The following is a 24000-nucleotide window of genomic DNA, read 5'->3' as shown; positions in this document are numbered from 1 at the left end:
AAATATTCAAGAGCAGATGGGATAACTCAGTTCACATGCAACATCCTCACATAGTTTGACATTCACTCAACACTGTACATTGTTAATAAACTAAGCTCTACAGTATGGCTTAAAAAATATTGGTTATGTATATATGTATGTAAATACATAAATATAGATAAGTGTGTATGTGTGTAAGTTGTCTAAGAGTCCATAAGTCAGGAAAAAATGCACTCATATATCTGTCAGTAAAGTAGGTATATTAATCGAAGTGTATTAATCGATTGGTAAGATTGGCTGTAATGGATATATAATACTGTATACTTCAATTCATATATTCTTTTATTCTTTCACTTGTTTCAGTCATTTGACTGCGTCCATGCTGGAGCACTGCTTTGGAGGGTTTTAGTCGAATAAAGCGACGCCAGGACTTATTTTTTAAGCCTAGTACCTATTCTGTCAGTCTCTTTGGCCAAACCACTGAGGTATGTGGATGTAAATACGCCAACAACGGCTGCCAAGTGGTGAAGCGGGGACAAACATAGATGCAAAGATGCTCACACAGATACATACATATATACATACATACATACATACATATATATATATATATATATATATATATATATATATATATATATATATATATATATACATATATATATATATATATGGTGAAGGTGCATGACTCAGTGGTTAGAGTAGAGCATCGAGCTTATGATTGTGAGGTTATGAATTCAATTCCTGGACCGGGCTGCGTGTTGTGTTCTTGTGCAAGACTCTTTATTTCATGTTGCTCCAGTTCACTCAGCTGCAGAAATGAGTTGTGACGTCACAGGTGCCAACCTGTATCGGTCCCTTTGTCTTACCGTTGGATAACACTGGTGGCATAGAGAGGGGAGGCTGGTATGCATGGGCGACTGCTGGTCTTCTATAAACGACCTTGCCCGGACTTGTGCCTCGGAGGGTAACTTTCTAGGTACAAACCTCGTGGTCATTCATGACCGAAGGGGGTCTCAGCATATATATATATATATATATATATATATATATATATATATTAGAGAGAGAGGGAGAGAGAGAGAGAGAGAGAGAGAGAGAGAGAGAGAGAGAGTGTGTGACGTAAGGAAACTGGATGTACCCAAGGGTGCAGATCATGTAGGCTATTTAAATAGGTTTGTTTGTAGAGTTGACAGAAACTTCTAAAAGCAGGAACAACAACAACTACAACCTCACCAAATTATCTTATTGTCGTTAATGTGTCTGAACTAACATCATTGTTATCATTTTACATTCACCTTTCCATGGGTTGGACAGGGCTTTTTTGAGGTAGTGTTTTATTATCAAATGCCCTTTCTGACGCCAACTCTCTATGCTGCCATAACAGTCTGAGGCAAAATAAAAGTTTTAATACTCAATGACCATTTGTAGACTAATGAAAAAAAAGAAATAAACAACTGTCACAAAACAGCCGGTCAATACCGGAGCCAGATTGAGGTTTGCATCACCAAGTTTAATATTATAATTACTTTCACGTCACAGATACTTTCTAAAAATATCAATCAACTCCAGCACTTGACTACTTTATTTTATCAGACTCTTGGAGAATTGGAAGCCAAAGTTAACCTCGGCAGGATTTGAAAGCAGTGTAATGAATTGTAACTAAATATCACAGTCATTGTGTCTAATGCTCTACCACTTCTGCCAATCCACCACTTATATAAGTCACTGTCCCCTCCCTGCAGCCATGTTTATTAACCTTCTTTCTTTGATACTCAGTTTTAATATAAATTATAAGTTGGCCTTCAGAAGTCCGTGTAATTTATTATCATCTCTGCTCTTTTTTTTTCCGTTCAAGTCTTTATAACAGACATGAATAAATATATCTTAAGTATTTACTACAAGACAATCAATTGAAAATGTATTTTTTGTGTCAAATATATTGAATATGTTTAGTTTTGAGATCAGTTAATTATTGAGTTCCAAGTCTTGACACTTTGAAAGACACCATATTTATTCATTTCAGATGAAAATTAACCAAACTGCAACCATTGTAATATGTTGGAATTATATATTAATGACTGCTAAAAGATGGTGACTAACTAATAACATAATAATTTCTAGCATTGGTACAATGCCATAATTTGTGAAAAGGTGGAGTGGTTCTAGTCAGCCCTGGTACTATATTGTTTAAGTTACATGTTACATATTCCTTTATGAGAACAGCAGAATCTGAACTCAGAATGTAAAACATGTAAGCCAAACAATACAAGACATTTAGTCAAGCAGTTTACCAATTCTAATAATATTGTTTCTAATATAGACACAAAGCCACACAAAATTAAGATAAGGGGTGAATTGATTAAATCAACATAATATTTGACTGGTACTTTATTTTATTGACTATAGAAGGATGAAAGGCAAAGCTGATCTTAGTGGTATTAGGATCCATAACGTAACTAAATCGTGTAGAACACAGTTTGTAAGTTCAGAATATGTAGAGACAAGGAAGAAACACATGACTATGCTGTCTCTGACTACCCAGGCTTAGCCAAAAGAAAAAAATGCATCCATAAGCATGACAGGTTGAGACTAGTATACACCAGAGGTTTTGCTAGCATTATGGAATACCAACAGGAAAGAAGTGGTATAGAGAAACAGTAGAAAAGATCACTGACAATGGCAAAGCAACTCTGGGATATGGCAATATATACAGGCAGAGAAGCAGGGAAAGAAATGCCTTCTACAAGAAATATCAGTCCCAACAGATGACAATGTATCAGTCAAAGAAATGGAGAAATTATCCAAATGTAAAGATTTGGAAATAATGATAAAATGAATGTGGGACTGAAACAGAAACAATCCCTATAATAATAGATTCCTTAGAAATGATCAAAAGACATGAAGACAAATACATAACAAAAATTCTGACTTACAAATATGCACAACATACAGAAAACCAGGAACTGCACATGTTCAATGCAATAGAAATAACAAAACACTGCACATACTGAAGGCACACAAAGCTGTATGTGATAATGCAAAGAAATCATTCAATGAAAATAGGATTATCACCATCATTACCATCATCATCATTTAACATCCGTCTTGGCATGCATTGGACAGCTTGACAGGAACTGGCAAAGCCAGAGAGATGCACCAGGCTCTATTGTCTGTTTTGACATGGTTTCTATGGCTGGATGCCTTTGTTAATGCCAACCACTTTACAGAGTGGACTGGGTGCTTTTTTTATGTGACACCAGCATTGGTGCTTTTTACATGGGATCAGCACCAGCAGGGAAAGGGGTGGCGGTGCTGAGGGAGGTGGCCGTGTGCCAGTCAAGAGGTTAAAATATAATAGAGGGTAGAGGAGATACTTAGCAACCCCAGTGGGAAAAGAAAGGAGAGGAAGGAGAGAGAGGGAGAGATAGGGAGATAGAGAGAGACAACGGAATGAGAGAAATTATTGGTGTTGGAGATGCATTGGGATAGAGACTCATAGGGTAGAGTGCAGGGAACATAAGTGGTAGTGAGAGGATGGGGAGGTATGCTTCATAAGAGTGTGAGGGGTGGATGTTTAGAGATGGGGAAGAGTGATGGTGAGAGAAACTGGAGTGGCTGACGGGAGCAGGATAGACATGTGAGGGCACAGAGAGTGTACAAGTGGGGGAAAGGGAGGGTGAGTGGAGGGGCCTACAGAGGGAAGTGGGAAGGTAGAGGTGTTGAGAAGATGGGTTGTGACCAGTAGTTTATTTCATTGACCACAGTGGAATGGAAGGCAAAGTTGACTTCGACAGAATTTGAATTTAGAATGGGAAAAATTCTACAAAGCATATTTTTCTGATATTCTAATGAGTCTTCTAATTCCTTATCCTCAACAATTGTTTCTAATTCAGGTAGAAGGTCACCAATTTTGAGAGAAGGACGCTGGCCATACATCGACCACAGTACTTGATCGGGACTTATTGACCCTGAAAAGATGAAAGACAAAGTTTACTTCAGCAGATTTGAACTCGGAGTGTAAAGAGCTGGAACGAATACTGCAAAGCCTTTTCTCTGCTGCTTTAATGTTTCTGCCAGTCCAATGATAATAATGATAATTTATAATACGGACACAAGGTCATGCAATGCTGAAGGAAGGCACGATTGATTGAAATCACCCCAGTCCCTGATTAGTATTTATTTTCTCAATCCTGGAAAGAGAGAGAGAGAGGAAAGGCAGAGCCAACCGGCAGGATACGAAAATAAATAGACATAACGAAATGCCACAAGGCATTTTGTACAGTGCTCTAGTAATGCTGTCATCTACCACTCCGAAACAACAACAACAGCTACAACAACAACAATGATACCAGCAGCAATAACAACAATAGTAGCAACAACAATATATGGATGCCAGTTCATTTTACACACATTGTATTTAAAGTATTGGTATAAAATTCTACAAATCGATATTATTAGTTCCTGCTAGTATGATTGATAACTACTACACACCCCCACCACACTTCCCGACAACTTCACTCTGAACAGCACCAACCCCTCCAGCCAACACCCACCCCTCCGTTGGATTCACTCACACTAATAATATCTAATTGACCACACTACAGAGCATGTGGTTGGCTGGTTGGTCGGTTGGTTGGCTGGCTGGCTGGCTGGCTGGTTGGCTGGCTGGTTGGCTGCTGCTAATACTAATGTTGGCAGTAGTAGTAATGATCGTGTTGCTGCTGCTGCTGCAGTCGCTGTTTCGCTAAGCCACCCATCAATATATGTTCAAGTCAGCCTGCAATATTGATTCTTCAGGAAAGAACTTAAAAGAGAGCGGTGCAGAAAAAGAGAGAGAAAGAGGGAAGAGGGAGGGAGGGAGGGAGAATAAAATCTTCTATTTAGTCCTTCATTCAACGATGTAGAAGAGTTAGACACACACACACACACATACATACAAATGTGTATATGGATGAATATATAGAAATGCATCATGATAGAGTCATACATACATATCACCATCATCATCATCATCATTTTACGTCCGCTTTCCATGCTGGCATGGGTTGGACGGTTTGACTGAGGAATGGCAAGCCAGGAGGCTGCACAAGGCTCCAATCTAATCTGGCATGGTTTCTACAGCTGGATGCCCTTCCTAATGCCAACCATTCCAAGAGTGTAGTGGGTGCTTTTTACACGCCACCGGCACAGAAGCCAGTCAGGCGGCACTGGCATTAACTATGTTCAGATGGTGCTTTTTACGTACCACCAGCACAAGGAGCCAGTTGGGTGGCATTGGCATCAACCCACCCTTGAATAGTGCTTATTACATGTCACAAGCATGGTCTCAAAAGTCTCTGGTTCAATCCCACTGCATGGCTTGGGTCAGTCTAATCTCTATGAGTGAAATGGATGGACACAAACTGTTTAATCTCCCGGGATGGACAATAGTGATAATTCAAAGAAGAAACCTTGTTGCAAAATGCACCATGGTGATTGACCGAGAGTTCATTAAGGAAACAGATGTTTGTGTAATAACGAATGGCAAAATAATTCAGAGTGTAAGCACTTCAATTGATTTCTACACATCATGGAAATTGTTAAAAATCCATTTATTTATATGTCTTGCAAATACTTGGTGATCCTGTCAGTGCAGGTGCCACTTAAAGGCACCCAGTCTACACTGTAAAGTGGTTGGTGTTTGGAAGGGCATCCAGCTGTAAAAACCTTACCAAAACTGACCTCACCTGTGCTTGTGCCACGTAAAAAGCACTAAATCCACTCTGCTGAGTGGTTGGTGTCAGGAAGGGCATCCAGCTGTAAAAGTCCTGCCAAAACAGTCACAGAAGTCTGGTGCAGGCTTCTGCCTGGCTGGCTCTTGTCAAACTGTTCCACCCATGCCAGCATGGAAAGTGGACGTTAAATGATGATGATGATGATGATGATGATGATGATGATGTGTGTGTGTGTGTGTGTGTGTGTGTGTGTGTGCGCACGTGTGCATGCATGTCCAAAACAAAAGAGAATTTATATAGACTGAGAGTATAGAGATGAAATGTGTGTGTGTGAGAGAGAGAGAAAGAGAGAGAGAGAGAGAGAGAGAGAGAGAGAAAGAGAGAGAGAGAGAGAGAAATAGAGAAAGAGAAAGAGAGAGAGAGAGAGAGAGAGAGAAAGAGAGAGAGAGAGAGAGAAATAGAGAGAGAGAAAGAGAGAGAGAGAGAGAGAGAGAGAGAGAGAGAGACGAGAGAGAGAGAGAGAGAGAGAGAGAGTATATATGTGCATACATATAAATGTAATTTTGTTTTGCAAAATTCTTAATATGAAATCATGTGTTGAAACAGTTGTTGTTCTGAGGTCATTTTGCCTATAAAAGCACATGCATTTATCGTATTTCATTCCATTTATTGTTATCAGTTAAATAATTAACTAATCATTTGTTTGATCAATTTCTGGATCAACTAATCAGCTGGTACATCAGAGTCCTTTCTTTGCAGTCTGTGACCTTATCAATGCTGTGCACTTATTGCTCTTTATCTTATATCTACTTGCTTGTGATGAAGTTGTTGCTTTTCCTGGTATTTGGCCCCAGTGTGTTGAAGATCTGAGAGAAATAATAATTCATAGTAATTCATTGAGTGGTAATACTTGTATAACTGGACATGTACAAGAGTCCTCTGCCTGCAGGCAAAGGTTCACACATACCTTCTATGCACATGCTGAAAACTGTCCTCCAACTAAACACTCACTCTTCCTATCAATGCCACACACTAAAGACATCATAGTTAATGTAGGCACAATGAAAGGAAAGTTCAGTGAGATTGCTGAGCTGCTGGAGTGGAGGTACATAGACATGTACTGTATGTAAGATGTAAGATGGAGGGGAGCCTCAGCCAGATATCCCACAGGTGAGGAACAAGGGGATAAATTTTTCTGAGTAGGCAACAGTGATGGTGTGTGGTGGGGTGAGGAGTAAAAGATAGTAAAAGGAAGATAAAGTATTGAGTTAGTCATTGTGTGACTGGACGGTTAAGCTTAGGAGTAAACTTGGAAAATGCAGTGGTACCATTTACCGCTGAAATGATGAGAGATAAAGAGGATGTTGGTTGCAGGAAGGTTGAACTTATACTGCAAGGCATTCTATCCAATATTTTAATAACTCTGTTATACAGAGACAATGTGAAACAAAATTAACAAGAAAATTCAGAAGTGAAAATGATTGGTGCAATTTATGAGAAAACAGCTCATAAATGGGACTGTATATAATCTTTTATACCATGTGCAGTCCATCTGTCTGACATTATTCAAAGTAAGTTTTGATTCACTGCCAGTGGGTCTAATATAGTATTTTTTCAATCAAGAATAGGCATTTCTTGTACTGATCTCCACTTTTTTAAATTGTAGTTCTGTATTTTCCCATGCTTAACGACATAAGCATCTATTGCCTGTGTTGTAATTTGAATTTTAAAAGAAATGAAACAGGATGGGCACAGTTGGATCACTTTTATTGATGAGACAAAATATCTCTGATCCCACACAAAAAATGGGATGGTTATGGTTGGAATGCTTTTGTTCATATTACTTTGTTTGATAAATTTATAAATATATTCAGATTCCTTGCTAGTATGATCATTAAAATTTGCATATCTCTAACAAATACGCATAAAAAACAAACAAACTGAATTGGGCTTTTTGTTTAGGTTTTGTAAAATGTCCGTTTCAGACTGCAGATGTGGACAACTTTGCATTTTGTGCCCTGGTCTGACACAGCTTCGTAATAATACAGTATCGCAATATTAAATCAACTAGACTTCTAACCACAACATTGTCATCTGGGGATGCCTGTTCTATGTTGTGATAAATTATCCAACATCTTTTGGGAATGCTTGTTTTATGGTGTGGTAAGCCACTAATGGGGTCCTCAACAACATCCTATCATCTGAGTTCTTGTTTAATCTCTGCCCTATCTCCTCCCCTTTTTACAGAATATTGTTCTCATAATTATGCTTCAGAATTTCCATTTTTGATCTCAGAAGCACATTGATTGTCTGCATATCCTCTTCGTGTTTAATTCCTGCTTTTTCTTTGGGATCATCACTGTCATTCTGTCTTCTTTTTCTTTTCTTTTCACTGTGCTGATCCAGTTACACGATGATAGGGTGTTACTGCTAGGAAAGAAATATTTTCTTTGGCTGTCAGCTTTCTGATTGTTAGCTCCTGGCATCAAGGATAAAATGAATCTCAAAACCCTCCTCAGCGCTGCTACAGATGGAGTTTTGGAAGCAGTGACTTCTGGATCCTGCTATTCTTGCTGTTCTCTCTTTTTCTCTTTTCTCTCTTTTCAACTACTCTGGGTCAAACATTGCTCTCAAGTGGTTCCTATGAACACGTATGTAAGAGCTAAGCTTTTCTGTCTTGCACCACCATTTGCATTACTTGCTTCATCTTTAGTTTCAAAGACAGAGCACACATTGCTGTAGGCCCTACCAAGATCAACAGGGGTCATATCACCCTACATATAGACAAGAGCCTCTTTTAATTTGAGGACACACTGAAATGCTTTCCATTTTTAAAGAGCATATTACATTTTTTTGATCAAGCTGGCAGGGAAGGGAGCAAATTTTTTTCGTAACGTAACTTCTCCAACATTTCATGTTCACAGTTGCTTTTCAAAACTTTAGCAAAGCTATATTTTCACTATCATCAGCATCTAATATTTACATTAGAAATGTATTCACTCATTTGTTTTTTGTCTTTGTTTTTTGTTTCCATTTTTTTTTTGTATTTTCCAAAAGTGTTAATGCTAATATTTATGTTTGTAATTGCATCTATTTGTTTAAAGGTCATCGTTTTCATTTTCACTTTTTTTTTATAGTCTATTTTTCACAATTTTCAACAAATTTTGCTTTCATATTTCTCAACATTTCCCCATATATAAAAAAAAAGACATATTCTTGTATAAGTAAATAAAAGAGAAAGACTGTTCAAAAGTAGTACTTTAGTTATTCCACCTAAAAGTAAATGGTAGGGAGCTATTCAAAAGTTCTAAAGTTTGGGTTTCACAAAGAAATGGATTCTGCAAGTAGTGAAACATGATAGTATACCAATTCATTCAGGAGCTCTACTGCTAATGTCTGTTCAAGACAAACGATGACAACAACATAATAATAATAATAATAATAATAATAATAATAATAATAATAATAATAATAATAATAATAATAATAATAATAATAATAAAAAATTCATTCTTTTATTGGCCATAAGAGCTCACATAAAATTACATTAAAAGACATACAACAACATAAAAGACAAAAACAGGATGATACAATGGGTTTTACAGCGTGTAAACAATATAAATTACAATTAAAAATTAAACAATTTAAAACTCCCAATAAGGGAGGCACTTTGAGGTCCTCATGGAAAAACCCACAAAGCCTGAACAACAGGGCAAGAGCCCTTCTCCTTTTGTTTACAGGTACACGCTCAGAATTGGTCCTTTCACACTGGTCATTCTTCCAACATTCACCCATCTTTCAACAAACTTGCTCCAAGGCAACACTTCCCTCTTCACCTTCAACTTCCTTTTCAAGTGAAATTTGAAAAAGTTGATGAGGGCTTGGCCAAAGATGAGGGCTTGCCCCTTTCAAATGGGTCCACCATACTACCTCTTTCGCTACAGCCACTTGACAAATAAAAATTGCCTGCCCCTCCTGGACAAAAGAAGGTGGTGGGGCAATCTTCACAATGGATTCAGATGATAACCAGATCTGTCCCACATGCAACAGTAGGTGTTCAACATAAGCCCACAGGTCAGCAATACTCGGGCACTGGACTAGGGCGTGCAGAAAGGTTTCATCATTCTAGGCAAACCTTAGGCAGGTCCGGCTGACAGCACTTCAGTGCCTGTAAAATTTATCCTGAACAAGCAGTGCCCCTCAGTAGCACTGCCAGGCAAGGGATTTCTGGAAGTTATCCATAGGCCCAGGCCCAAAAGTTCTCTGAAACAGACCGGTTAGTTGATCTTCATCGATGCCCAGAATTTCCCCGAGAATGTCATCGCACTTTCTCTCTACTAGCCCTCTATAGAACACTAGAGTAGAACTACCACTGACCGCATCGCCCACCTGGTAGAGGGCTGTGAGCACTTGACGGCACTCGAGGTGCCAAGCACCCCTCCTCGATCCATGTCTAATCCAGGATTGCAGTTCAGTTAAAGAGACGAGTTGTGGAAAAGCATGTCTTACAAACGGTGACCATATTTGCTCACCATCAAGGAAACGCTGGAGATGCCGCAACCTCAGCGCATGTCTGTGCATCAGTAATCACGGTATGCCCAGCCCTCCATTTAGCGGGTGCTGACAGCAGATGGAGCGCCTGACCAGTGGACTGCGCCCTTTCATCAGAAAGCAGGAGAGTAAGTGCATTAGCCTGGTCAACCAGCAAACAGGGCAAGGGACAACAGTCAAGCGGTAATAGATGATGGATGCGATGTATGCATTCGCCACTCCTGTTCAACCTTTCAGGGACAGCTTTCTCTCGGCCCAGTTCTGGGTGAGATTGGCTACCCTGCTTGTCACCTTGTCCCAGTTCTTCTCCACCTGGGAGTCTGGACCAAACCAAACTCCGAGCAACTTAATGGGACTGTCTGTCCAGCGCCCCACCATGCTGTTGGACAGCATGGACTTGCCTCTCCAGGTGCCGATAATAATTTTGGCACAAGGCCCGCAATTTCGGGGCTAAGTCGATTTCATCGACCCCCAATATTCAACTGGTACTTATTTTATCGACACAGAAAAGATGAAACACAAAGTCAACCTTGGTGGAATTAGAACTCAGAAAGTAAAGACGGACAAAATGCTGCCAAGCAATTTTGTCCAGTGTGTTAATGATTCTGCCAGCGCGCTGCATTAATAATAATAATAATGATAATAATAATAATAATAATAATGATAAGTAACAACGACAGTAGTAGCAGCAGCAGCAGTAGTAGTAGAACTTGTATTTCTCAAAAAAATCAATATTATGTAGAAATGATTTAATTGCCCTTTTTGTCTCTTTCTTTCTTGCTATATTTCTTTCATAATTTCTTTTATCTTTTCTTGCATCAACTTGAAAGACTACACTGCCATCTTTCTTGTTTTTGCATCTTTACTTCAATAGTGAAGTCGATAACATTTAGATATATAATCAGAAAGATATCTAAGAGATATTTCCACAATCAGAACCACAACCAAATATCCAAACTAATGGCATTACATGAATTGAATTAATTTTATGAAATCAATCTTTGATTATTTTCATAAATGATGAGTGTGTGTATGTGTGTGTGTAAGTACACAAATAAATACATATGTATACATATACACACACATACATATGTGTGTGTGTGTGTGTTTATGTGTGTGTGAATTACTTTTGTATAAAGGTTGGTTCTAATAATGCAGTCATAATAGAGGTTGTTGTTGTTGTTGCTGATCCTACTGATGGAGATAACAATGTTTTTAATACCAATAATAGTTGATTTTAGAAAATAGTATTGTTATTTTTAGTCAGGCAACAAAGGCTAAATGTGTGTCTGTATGCATACACACTCTCTTACACACCACACACTCTCTTACACACCACACACTCTCTTACACACCACACACTCTCTTACACACCACACACTCTCTTACACACCACACACTCTCTTACACACTTAAAGATAAGTCTGATCACAAAGTCACCTCATCCCACCTCTTGTACTCTCATATTCTATACTGAAGACATCTTGTGGAATTTCTCCTGACTTCTTCTTCTGCATATCAAGCATGGCAACTTCATAGAATGGCAACAGAGTCTTGTCTTCTTTCCTGTTAAGGAAAACTTTTGTCTTTGGTAGGTTTACTTTGAGGCTTCTAAATTCTATGTTATTGACTCTACATTTAGAGTTTCTTTTCCAAATCTTTCACAGATCCAATCTAGAGAACGCCATACATGTCCAGGCCAATCAGACAGGATGCAGGTTACACGAATATATATATATAAGCCTATTCAGATGGGTAGATATCTACACGTGATCTATGTATTCACTTCACCATATTCTCTATATAATAATAGCCATATATAAATGGTGGTTGGTTGGTTGGTTGGTTGGTTGATTTCTCCAATCAGAGAGAGAGAGAGAAATGGGAAAAGAGAGAGTAAACATAAGCAGTAAAGAAGGAGTGCACATACTAGGCTTGGTGGTTAGCAATGAGTAAATAGATGCTACATACACACACAGGGAGAGAGAAGGAACCATAAAGACGGAGAAGAAGGGGGAGGCAGCAGAGAAAGAGAGATTTGTGTGTGTGTGTGTGTGTGTGTGTGTGTGTGTGAATGCATGCATGTGTGTGTATGTATGCATTTACATACACACACACACACACACACACACACAGAAGAGAGGGTGAACTGCAATAAATATGAAATCAACATGGAATAATTTTGTTTTCAATTTTTTAAAATCTTTTTATTTAATTCTATTTCAAGGTAATAAAATATTTTTTTTTTAGAATTAGAATTTATTTCATCATTTTGTATAAGCACTAATGAATATGAGGAAAGTTATTTTATAATTACTGTATGTATGCCATTTTTCACCTCGTATTACCCAAGGCAGCAAAAGTATACTTCCAAAGCAATCTGTCAAATGACAGATAAAGTGTATATACAACACACACACACACACACACACACACACACACACACAACCTATGGAATAGGAAGACAGAGTATGACATAAGTGGTGAAGACTGATCTGAGGAAGATGGCCTTCACAAGGGGGATGCTAAGAGATCATTTTAAGAGGTGGGACACTGTACAAGAGAAAACTCATCCAACCCATGCAGGCAGGGAAAACTGAAAGTAAAAAATGAAACTAATGGTCATTGAGGCATTGCACTATCGAATTACCACTGTATATTTCTTTCTCTACAATTAATTTGTATTATGTTTTTTTCTGTCTTATAGGTAATAATACTAAATATATGTGCTCCTTTCAAGCATTGAGCCTCATGGAGGCAAAGTGGCTGAGCTCCTTTTGAGCGTTGGGCCTCATGCAAGCAATGACCAAGGCCTTTGACATTATGTCATGTTTGAGAAGAAGACCCATCAAGCCAAGCAAAATCGCAAGCATGGCAGATACCAGTGTCACACAAATGGCACCTGTGTCGGTGGCACGTAAAAGCACCCATTACACTCTCAGAGTGGTTTGTGTTAGGAAGGGCATCCAGCTGTAGAAAACCATGCCAAATAAGACTGGAATCTGGCGCAGCCTTCCAGTGTGCCAGCCCAGTCAAACCGTCTGACCCATGCCAGCATGGAGAACGGACGTTAAATGATGATGATGATGATGATGATGATGATGATGATATGTATACACAAATGGAAATAGGGATTCAGAGAATCAAACAGTACTCACAGTAGGTATTCTGCAGGGAGTCTGGATATCAAAAGCATGCTAGTATAGCTCAGGATGTAATTTAACATCTCAATACTCCTGAAAATCCAGGAATCACAATTGTGGAATGCATCAGAAGGAAATTGAATTCAGGAGTCAGAGGTAAAAAAATATTTATGTCATATGTTTACAGCAGTTTGTAATTTGTTGATGGTGTAAGCGAATACAAATTACAAAACATCTGTAAACAACATGTGGAATAAATATGTTTTACTTGTGACCTCTCCTAAATTGAATTATATATATATAAATGAAACCTTTCCTTGCCTTTTGTTGGAGGGTCAAAAGCTGGTTTGTAAATTCAGCCGATCCTGAGAAGCCTAGTTTTCCCCCATTGTTGTAAGAGTGCTGTTTTTAAATCTTTAATCCATTTGTTTTCTGTCAGAGGAACTGAGAACATTGTCAGGGAAACTCCAGGGTTGACAGAGCTCTGGATCAGCCTAACTGAACTTTTGCACTCTACTTTTGTATTGAGTGCATCTTCTCCCATTCATTATATCTAATGGATGTGTGTGTGTGTGTGTGTGTGTGTGTGTGTGTGTGTGTGTGAGTGTGTGCATGCATGCGTACATGCATGCATGTGTGTGTTTGTGTGTGAGTGTATATGTGTGTATGTGTATGTGCACATACACCCATACTCATAAATCAACATGCATGCATACATATATCCAATTACAAAGTGGTCATGGATAATGTTACTGAAAGGATGAAATGAAGTTTCTGCTATTTAATTAATTAGCCTTAATGGTATTATTACTTTATCTTTGACATACAAAATAAACAGCTGGTCTATAGAGCTAATTGCACAAACTACACACACACACATGAGACACACATGAGACACACACTCATAAAAGGCATACAATCATAGTAATATATATTCATTCAAACATGCACGCATACACAGCATATATAAATACGCCCACATAGCATGCATCAATATGTACATATGAATATAAATATACATACATATATATATATATATATATATATATATATATATATATATATATATATATATATATATATATTACATAAATATATGTGTGTGTATATATATATATATATATATATATATATATGCATATACAGAATTGTGACATGATATCAAGGCAAATAACAATGATAGAAACGCCCTCCTGATTATTTCAGTGAAGCTGCGCACTGACGTGCATGTTCAAACTGACAACCAATTCAATAGGCCGTTCATTGTTGTTGGTTAAATAAAGGAAATGCACAAAGCAAAACTGAAAAATGGCAAGTCGAGAACACAGTAATAAAGCAACAACAACAACAACAACAATAGTAATAATAATAATAATAATAATAATAATAATAATAATAATAATAATAATAATAATAATAATAATAATAGTAACAATACCTGAAAAGGGTGTGGGACATCAAGGGTAAACACCAAAAGCTATTATAAAGCAATGATCAAGGGTCCTCCCAAACTATCTGCTTGTTTTATTCTGTTCTTAAAGGTAACAGTCTCTGGTATAAAATCCTGAAATATATAAAAGGAAATATGAATGAATAATAATAATAATAATAATAATAATAATAATAATAATAATAGTAATAATAATAATAATAATAATAATAATAATGATAATGCTTTTTTTATTCACTATTAAGGGTTTATAAAAAACGTTGGGGATGATGCTGGACAATATAATGTGAGGTTACATAAAGAAGTATGTAAAAAGTAGAGAAATGGTGATGAAATAAATTTTAACAGAGACTTCCCATGGCTGCGAAACCACAGTCTGCCTGGCCACTGAGGCAAGTACCCTTACCACATCATTTTCTTTCAATTTATAGCCACAAGCTTAGAGTAGGCCCATTCACTCAGACCATTCTTGACTCACCTTTCAACAAAATTGCTGGGAGGCAGCGCTTCTCTCACCACCCTCACTTTCCTTTTCTGGTGAAACTTGAAAAAGTCGATGAGGGCTTGGCCAAAGAGGCAAGTATCTATCTTTGGCCCTTTCAATCTGGACCACCACACAGTCTCTGAAGTTACCAGACAAACAAACACTGCCTGCTCTTCCTGACCAAAAGAAGGAGGTAGGATGATCTTCACAATAGACTCAACTGATAGCTGGATCTGTCCTACATGTGACAGCAGGTGATTGACATAAACCCACAAGTCAGCAATGCTTAGATACAGGACAAGAGTACGATGAATAGTTTTATTGCTCTGTGCTCAACTTCCATGCTTGTAGAGTTTATCCCAAACCAGCAATGACCCCTGGCAGCAATGCCAGGACAAGGATTTCTGGAAATTATCCGTGGGCCCCGGCCCAAAAGTCCTCCAGAGCAAACCAGTTTATTCTTGTTGATGCAGTCTCCTCAAGAACATCATTACACTTTCTAGTCACTATTCATCATCATCGTTTGACGTCCGCTTTCCATGCTAGCATGGGTTCTTCTACAGAACTCAGATGTGGAGCTTCCACTGACCACACTGCCAGACTAACAGAGAACTGTGAGCCCATGACAACACTCTAAGTGTCGTGTGTTTTGCCCCAGTCTCTGCTTGATTCAAGACTGCAGCTCTTTCAAAGAGATGAACTGCAGAAATGTGAGTCTGACAAATGGTGACTACAGCAGCTCACCATCAAGGAAGCACTGGAGATGTCATAACCTCAATGCATGTCTGCGCATCATCAGCCATGTCCTCCTTCATGCCCAGAATCCTTCTATTGAATAGGTGTTAAACAACAAATGAAGCATGTAACCAGTGGAATGCATCCATTCCAGAGAAAACGGAAGAGTATGTACTCCAGTTAGGCCAAACATAAACTGGGGAAAGGCATGACAGTCAAGCAGTCATATATAATGGAGGTGAGACATACATTTGCTACCTCTGCCTGACCTTTCAGGAATAGCTTCCTTTCGGCCCATTTCTGGGTGAGATTAGCCACCCTGCTCATCACCTCATCCCAGTTCTCCACCTGGAGATCTGAACCAAACCAAACCCCAAGCAATTTAGGAGAAGAAGAAGAAGAAGAAGAAGAAGAAGAAGAAGAAGAAGAAGAAGAAGAAGAAGAAGAAGAAGAAGAAGAAGAAGAAGAAGAAGAAGAAGAAGAAGAAGAAGAATTTTTCATTGACTCCACAGGCCCATAAATTCCATAAAAAATGAGTTATACAAAAGTGTTACAAAACATGCAGGGATATACATACATAAAATACATAGGGTGCTTGGGCAAAAAAAAGGTGAGGATCAGGGTGTCCCCCACTTCAAGCTATCTTCCACTCTCACTTTCTACAAACTGAACTTGCCCATATGTTTTTTTTTTATTTTTTCCTTATATCTATTAATTTTTTATTTGAAGAGTTTCACATCCTCTAGGCAAGCCAAGTGTCAACATTGGTGTCTCTGGTTGTGGCCCTTGGAATCCTTCTTCCCATGAATTGCAACACCAGTCTGTGGACAGATGTGTAGCACACTGACCTTAACGACTGACCACACAAACTGCCATTTATTGGCCAGGGTCTCCACTAAATCTTCATTCAAGGGCACAGGGAAGCCCTTTACACGTTTGAAAGTTGCTGAAAATCTAAGGTTTTTCACTTTCTCCTTACTCCTTCTTTTGTTATGTAGTTTCTATGCATTTTTCTTTTATCCGGTATTGATCCACATCTAGTAACTCTTTTTGGCTTACAGTTTTAAGAAAAGATGTTGTTCTTGTTGTTGTGGTGGTGGTGGTGGTGGTGGTGGTAGTGGTGGTGGTGGTGGAGGTGGTTGTCATCATCATCATCATCATTATGGTGTGAATGATGGTGTTTTTGTAGTTGTCCATTTTCACATCTTTTTTTTTTCTTTCTACTACTTCTAAAATCATAATTACCTCTACTATTGTCTGTTTGTTTAAGTGTCACTTATTTTCAGTTTTTTCCTCCTTTCTTTTTCTCTGTTTTTGTATTTGCCAAAATTTTGGAGACATACTACAACTACTGATGTGACTAACACCCCCCTTTAGTACTGCAGATGTGACTAACACCTCCCTTTAGTACTGCAGATGTGACTAACACCCCCCTTTAGTACTGCAGATGTGACTATATTGAGCAAGCAATGAACAAAATGCATGTTTAGAAAAATAAAGGTACACAACAAAATATCTCGTAATGAACCTTTTCTGTTTTTAACTCTGGTAACAGTGATATTATTATTATTATTATTATTATTATGAAGTCCTTTGCTGGTAAGTAAGAAATCCAAAGAAAATACTTTTGCTCTATTGAGTGAACTATGTTCTGAGTTCAAATTCCACCAAGGTAAACTTTGCTGTTCATCCGTTCAGAGTTGATATATTAAGTACCAGTGAGACATTGGGGGAGTCAATAAAAAAGCTCATAAATAAACTATCTGATCCTAACAATTGGTCCTTCATGCAGCAGTTCCAAATGCTCCTCCCTTCATCTGCTTAAATATGCTTTTCACAGCAATTTGCCTCTCTTATCAGGAATCACAGAAAAGTATTGAGATAGGCTTTGAAGTCCATCATCAGTTTGTTTCTCCTTGTGAAAAATTCAGCAAAATACTAGTGGAAAACTGATGTCAACTGAGACACATAACATACACCACTGTAATTAATCAGAAGTTAAAGAATAGCTTTGTTGCAAGCTGCACATCTCCACCCGAGCCTATCAATCAGCATTTGTGCTCTTATGGTTTAGAACTCTACTACAAGCCATACACCTTTCACAAAGAAATGGCTGAGTGCCATTTTCATTGCTAATACCTTGTTTGCAATGGCTCTCCTATTGCTAAAGCTAATGGAGGTTGTACTATATTTTGCTTTAGTGAGACCCTCCATATGTTAATTTCTGTTTAAGTAATTCATTAATCTTTTCTTCCTGAGAAAGATAAATTGAGCTTTCAGTAATTGGGTCCCCGTCTTTTGATCTTGTCAAAGTTGAGTGGGGACTGATCATGAATTTGTGACCCAAGTATCTAACTCCCTAAAACTGTGGACAGCTGAAGCTGAGTGTATCGACTAACCTGACAAAAATTCCAATTACAGTCTGGTTGATCCACAGTGGTTTATGTCAGACAGTTAAAACTGCCTGATCAGATTTGCAAGGGTTTTGCATTATATCTCTTATCCTCAACTACTCTCACACAATCCCTGAATATATCTAATATACTATTCCAATCACCTACTAATGCCAATGAATGAGAAGCTTCTAGAAACACTTCCAAAGCTCTAAAGAAATTCGTTCAGATCTTCTTGGGGACTAAACAATCATTAGTCTCAAGCTATGTCACTGGTGTTGCATTGTGTTTGTTGCCCAGACATGTGAACTCCAGATCAATGAGTCTAAAACAGACATAACAGAATGGTGAGGAAATTGCTGCTGCTGCAAACAATAGGAATACTGTAAAAATGACAAGTAGTGAACTAGATTGTAGTTCTTCTTTGGGTGAGAGAGAAGAACTGGATCACTTTGGTATCATGAAGAAGCCAACTGGTACTATCTGTAGATGGATGTTTCAGAACTAGGAAAAAACGACTTGAAAGCTGGTCAACAGAGGGGATTGGATAAGATAGGAGCAGATAAAAGACCTTTTAATAAAAAAATAAAACTGGAAGAATTCTTGGATTTTTTCACACCCCATAAAATTCTATTTATGAAAGAGTTATAGACCTGAAGTCCCATAAAGAAGAAAGATTAAATTTTCTGATCCTCAAAATCTTGATTAGATGATTGATTATATAATGGGCTTAGCCGAGTCAGATGTTATGTTAACTGTTTGTTGTACTATCAATGTTCACTGAGCCATTTTGCTTTTATGGATTTAACCAGCAGGAAGAGATAATGTCCATAATTGTTGCAGAATCTCTGAGACTAGTGAAATTGATGTGGTTGCTATTCAGTTTAAACATCTGTAAGTTAACGTCTGTGGGAGTGGTTTGTGCGATCCCAGAGGGTAAGAGCAAGACACACTATGAATAATGAGAGACAGGTGTATTGGGTAGATTAAACTGAGATAGTATACAACTATCTACTAATTCAGTTACACATTAAACAATTGCCCATCTCAAACAAAAGCGTTTGGCATACAGCTAGCCACCTCGCTTCACACTTCATCATGCATCGACCTTAATCTGAACGAACAATATTTCTAATAAAAAGCAATAAGTCTAAATTGTACAAAGAAAAAATATTAAAGAAACAAAACCACACTCATTCTAATACTACACTTCAAATATTACATTATTACTTTCAATATTACCTCAGATATCAAATTTTAATATATCATGAATGCTTATCATGTTTTTCCATATTATATAATCCCATGATAATCATATTATTTTCACCTAAGATAGTAAATTTCTACTCATCAATGATTCATATATTTTATTATTAATATCATTTGTCAGAATCTGTAGAGCATGGAAGCAATATGTATTGCAGTATTTACTTTTATGATTCCCAGCTTTACCATTCAAACATCACTACTACTTTTCATAGCTTTGTTCGGTTCATAAAATAAGTACCAGTAATATATACTGCAATCAATGCAATTGATAATATGCTTTTCTTGTTATAGTTGGTGCAGTGATTAATCATTATAGCTTTTTTTTTTTTAATGTACTAACGATTAATTAGGTTATCTAAGACCTTCCACATGTGTGAAGCTTTGAGCCAAATTGTCAGAAAAGTTCTGTGTTCAACTACCACTAGGATTAATTTAAGTTTTATAACTCTAGTGTCAATAATATTATGTACAGTATATCTTATTGACAATTATGCAATAAGTTCAAATAACAATTATCCTTCTATACAGATATTAGTCTTGGAAGAAGCCAAATAAAATCAACGTTATCCACCAAGAAACAAGGATAGCTGACTAAATACATTACGTTTAATCTTGCCAGTTCAAGTTACAAATTTAAAATTCACTCTCATTAACTTCATTTTCCATCTTTGCACGAGTTTATCATCAATCCAATAAAGATCTTCTATGTGGTTGCTCTACCTGCTGGAGATAACAGTTAAATCACTGTAAAACTACACGCTACTGTCTTTAGAAAAAAAGACGTTTTGGATAATGTAGTCTAGGTCACACAATTCTTAAATCAAAAGATTTGCTGGTCGTAGCTTAAATAGGTAATCATTATGATGCGAGTCCAATCACTGCTCAATCAGTGCTGCTCTGGAGATAAAGTCCTACTGCATCTCCAAACTCTTGTGGCACAATCTAAATCTTAATGTCTCAAGTTCAGAGCAGACATTCCTCATCTTGCATTTATGCTACATATCTTCAAAATCTGTTTCGTTTTCTTATGACAAAATATGAAGAAGACATTGCAAATGAGAAGTGTCACCAATCTCAATCAATCACAGTAGATGAGGCAACCTTTATGTAGTGACTTGAACCACTAGAAATAACAGGTAAATGTCCCTCAATTCACACTTTACCATTTTGAAGGACACATTAGATGATGTATTCCAGCATTGATATCCTGCGAAAAAAGATTAGAAATCATAACTGGAATGCTTTTGAACATAGATTTGCTTAGTTGGGGTTGACCTAGGGTTAAATAACAACAAACAGTAACAAAATAATCCCTGTGTTCATAAAATCAACTAAAGATGAACAATGGAAAGAAAAACATATAAGCCATCATGTGAGTGTAAGGCTCCACAATATGCTAGATATAGCAGTCAAATCCCTTTAAAATCACATCATCTTAAAATAGAAAGGATATGTTGGGTAATATAGTCCATGCTACATTATGCCTGAATAAAAGACAGAGTAGTCATTGTGGAAACACCTTTGATCATAAGTCTGCTCAATTAGGGCACCCCCAGGGGAAAAAAACCCCACAACAACAACAACAACAAAGAAAAACACGTTTGATTCCGTTCCAAGACTACTTTTGATTACTCTTATTATTAAACACAAAGCTGTAGAGCAGGAGAAATAGGATGCTGTGTGATGTTCATGCCTTTCTAAAGGATATTAGCAGCATAAATAAGATGAAATAGCATTATCTGCAGAAGAATTGAAAGTAGTCCATCTCTTCAGCCTCTCTTACTCTGTGGCACTTACCAAAAAGAAATCAATGGTGGTGTTCACCTGAAAATATTACATTTTCATATAACAGCTACGATATCACACTTCAAATACTACATTATCACACTTCACATGTATTGCAGCCAAGCTTGAAAAGCTTTACCTTTATAGTCTACTAATATTTAAACAGCATACCTTGTTATCTCTTTTTTTTTTTTTTTTTTTTGCTTTTCTTGGCACTTTCAAGCCTCAACACTCTTTTCAACAACTCTCTCTCTCTCTCTCTCCCTCTTTGTCTTTCTCTCTCTCTCTCTCTTTCTTTTTCTCTCAACACCCTTTCCAACAATTCCCTCTCCCTCTCTCTTTCTTTCTCTCACAACACCCTTTCCAACAACTCCCTCTCCCTCTTTCTTTCTTTTTCTCTCAACACCCTTTCCAACAACTCCCTCTTCCTCTCTCTCTCACTTTTTTTTTCTGTTTCTTTCTCTCACCCTTCCATTGATACGCCATGATATCAGGCATGCACTTTTCAGTATGCACCAAAATACATGCTCCCCTTCCCCCCACTGAACACATAGCATAAATGTATGCATTATCCTTAATGCACATGTCATATTGAGACATTTCAGCTAAGTGTCTACTTTACAACATTCTCAACTTTAAACAAAAACTAAATCTGTGTTTCCTTTTTTTTTTATAAGCCTAAATTTTCTATCAGACTGGCAATTCGTTTTTGCTATTGTTATTGCTATATACATATATATATATATATATATATATATATATATAGTAACTGCACGATAAAGTGTAGTATATATATATATATATATATATATATATATATATATATATATATATATATATATATATATATATATATATATATATATATATATATAAATATATATATACATACATACATATACATGTTTGAGTGTGTACATTGCCAGTACATACAACCATACACAGACATAAATATAAACATGTGTGCGTACAAGCATATTACACACATACACGCACACAAATACATCTTCCAAATGTTTCATTTCCCACCATTGGTGTTTGGAAAAGCTTATTTAGTGCTGATACCTAATTCTATGAAAAAACTTTAGCATTTTTAATGCATCAAAGTGATGAGTGGCAAAATATACAGGGAAGCTGCAGGCAAGATACCCAGGTCTCAGTACTTCGTTGTATGCAACTTCACATTAATTAAATTGATAATAATCTTTCAAAAATTTGAATGTAGATGTTTGAACTGCTTTGTTTCTAAAGAAATCTGGATTCATTTCTCAATGAGAAATATTTTTTTTTTTGGACTGGTAGAATCTGTAGAGCAATGGACAAAATACCTGGTGGTATTATTTATTACTTCCCCAAAATTCCACATTCAAATTCCATGGCATTTCCTCTTTCTGGAATGAATAAAACACCAGTCAAGGACAGGGGTCAAATAGATTGACGATTTCAGAATTAATGGCTTTGTGTGTGTATGTCTGGAATCCTTTTTATTACTGCTTTTACTGACACCCAAATCAACTCTGATCAATCAGCTCTATAATTAAAGGCATTCTAGTTATTATCGATCCATCTTTTCCCTTTCTTTGAAGAAATCCAGGACAATACTATGCACTTTGTCCTTTTCTATGATGATGCGGCATGATTTAAGAGAGATTTAGCTGTTATTTCTAGTAGGTAGGTTGAACAACTATATTGAGAATCCTTCATTGTGTATCGAGTACTACTTTGATGTCTTGACACCATTTTATCCAACTGTCATCCTTTTATAGGCATTACATATCCATCCTAGTTTAGTCTTCTCAGAAGTTTTCTTCTCAGCTAATTTGTGCTCTGACATCTAACATAGACACCTCGTTCCTGTCCAGCTTTTTCAACGTCCACTGCATTCATTACTTTTGTATTGCTTCTATGCAATATTATTACACTTTGTACACAAGCATCTACTTGTCATTCAAGGAAGTAATCCCCTTGATGCCAACAGAGGTAAACAGCTCCCCAAAGGTTTTCAACCTTGTTCTTACACTGGTTAATATGCTTTGATTTCTTGGCCGTCTCAGTTAACGAATGTTTCAAGTATTTTTAGAGAGGCTTCTTTCCATCATTTGAAATAATGAATGCACTTACTGCTCCACATGAAGTCTTATTTCCTTATGCATAATTCCACTGCATTTCTTGTATTATTATGCGTACAGTACAGACTTCTTACCTACACCATTTTTGGCATAATAAGCCTTATCAGTTCCCAAGTGGTTGATCACTATTCTTTGTCACTAAGATACTAATCTCAGAGGTTTACTTTTAGAGTTCCTGAATATAGGCTTTGCTTCCATATATTCAACTTCTTCTCTATTTCTTTAGATGGTTCAGAAATCAGAGGTATATCATGGCTACACAACTGTTCTCCAGACAGTCTTGAACTTCTCTTTATGGCAAGGAAACATAATTAACCTTAGCTGCATGCCAGATTCTTTACCAAAATCATTGCTATCACTCATCT

General features: G+C 37.2%; 1 protein-coding gene across 1 annotated transcript in view; it reads right to left on the bottom strand.

Annotated features, from left to right (window-relative positions):
• Nucleotides 1–24000, bottom strand: part of LOC106867980 (uncharacterized) — a 635945-nt gene that overhangs the window by 360924 nt on the left and 251021 nt on the right. Inside the window, exon 4 of the transcript XR_016243735.1 lies at nt 14829–14954. The gene's annotated coding sequence lies outside the window, so the exon portion shown is untranslated. The remainder of the gene's footprint in view (nt 1–14828; nt 14955–24000) is intronic.

Source organism: Octopus bimaculoides, chromosome 11 (genome assembly GCF_046866305.1).
Source record: "Octopus bimaculoides isolate indiv1 chromosome 11, ASM4686630v1, whole genome shotgun sequence".
Lineage (NCBI taxonomy): Eukaryota > Metazoa > Mollusca > Cephalopoda > Octopoda > Octopodidae > Octopus > Octopus bimaculoides.
Note: the sequence above shows the minus strand (reverse complement) of the source record. Positions and strands in the feature narration are given on the sequence as shown.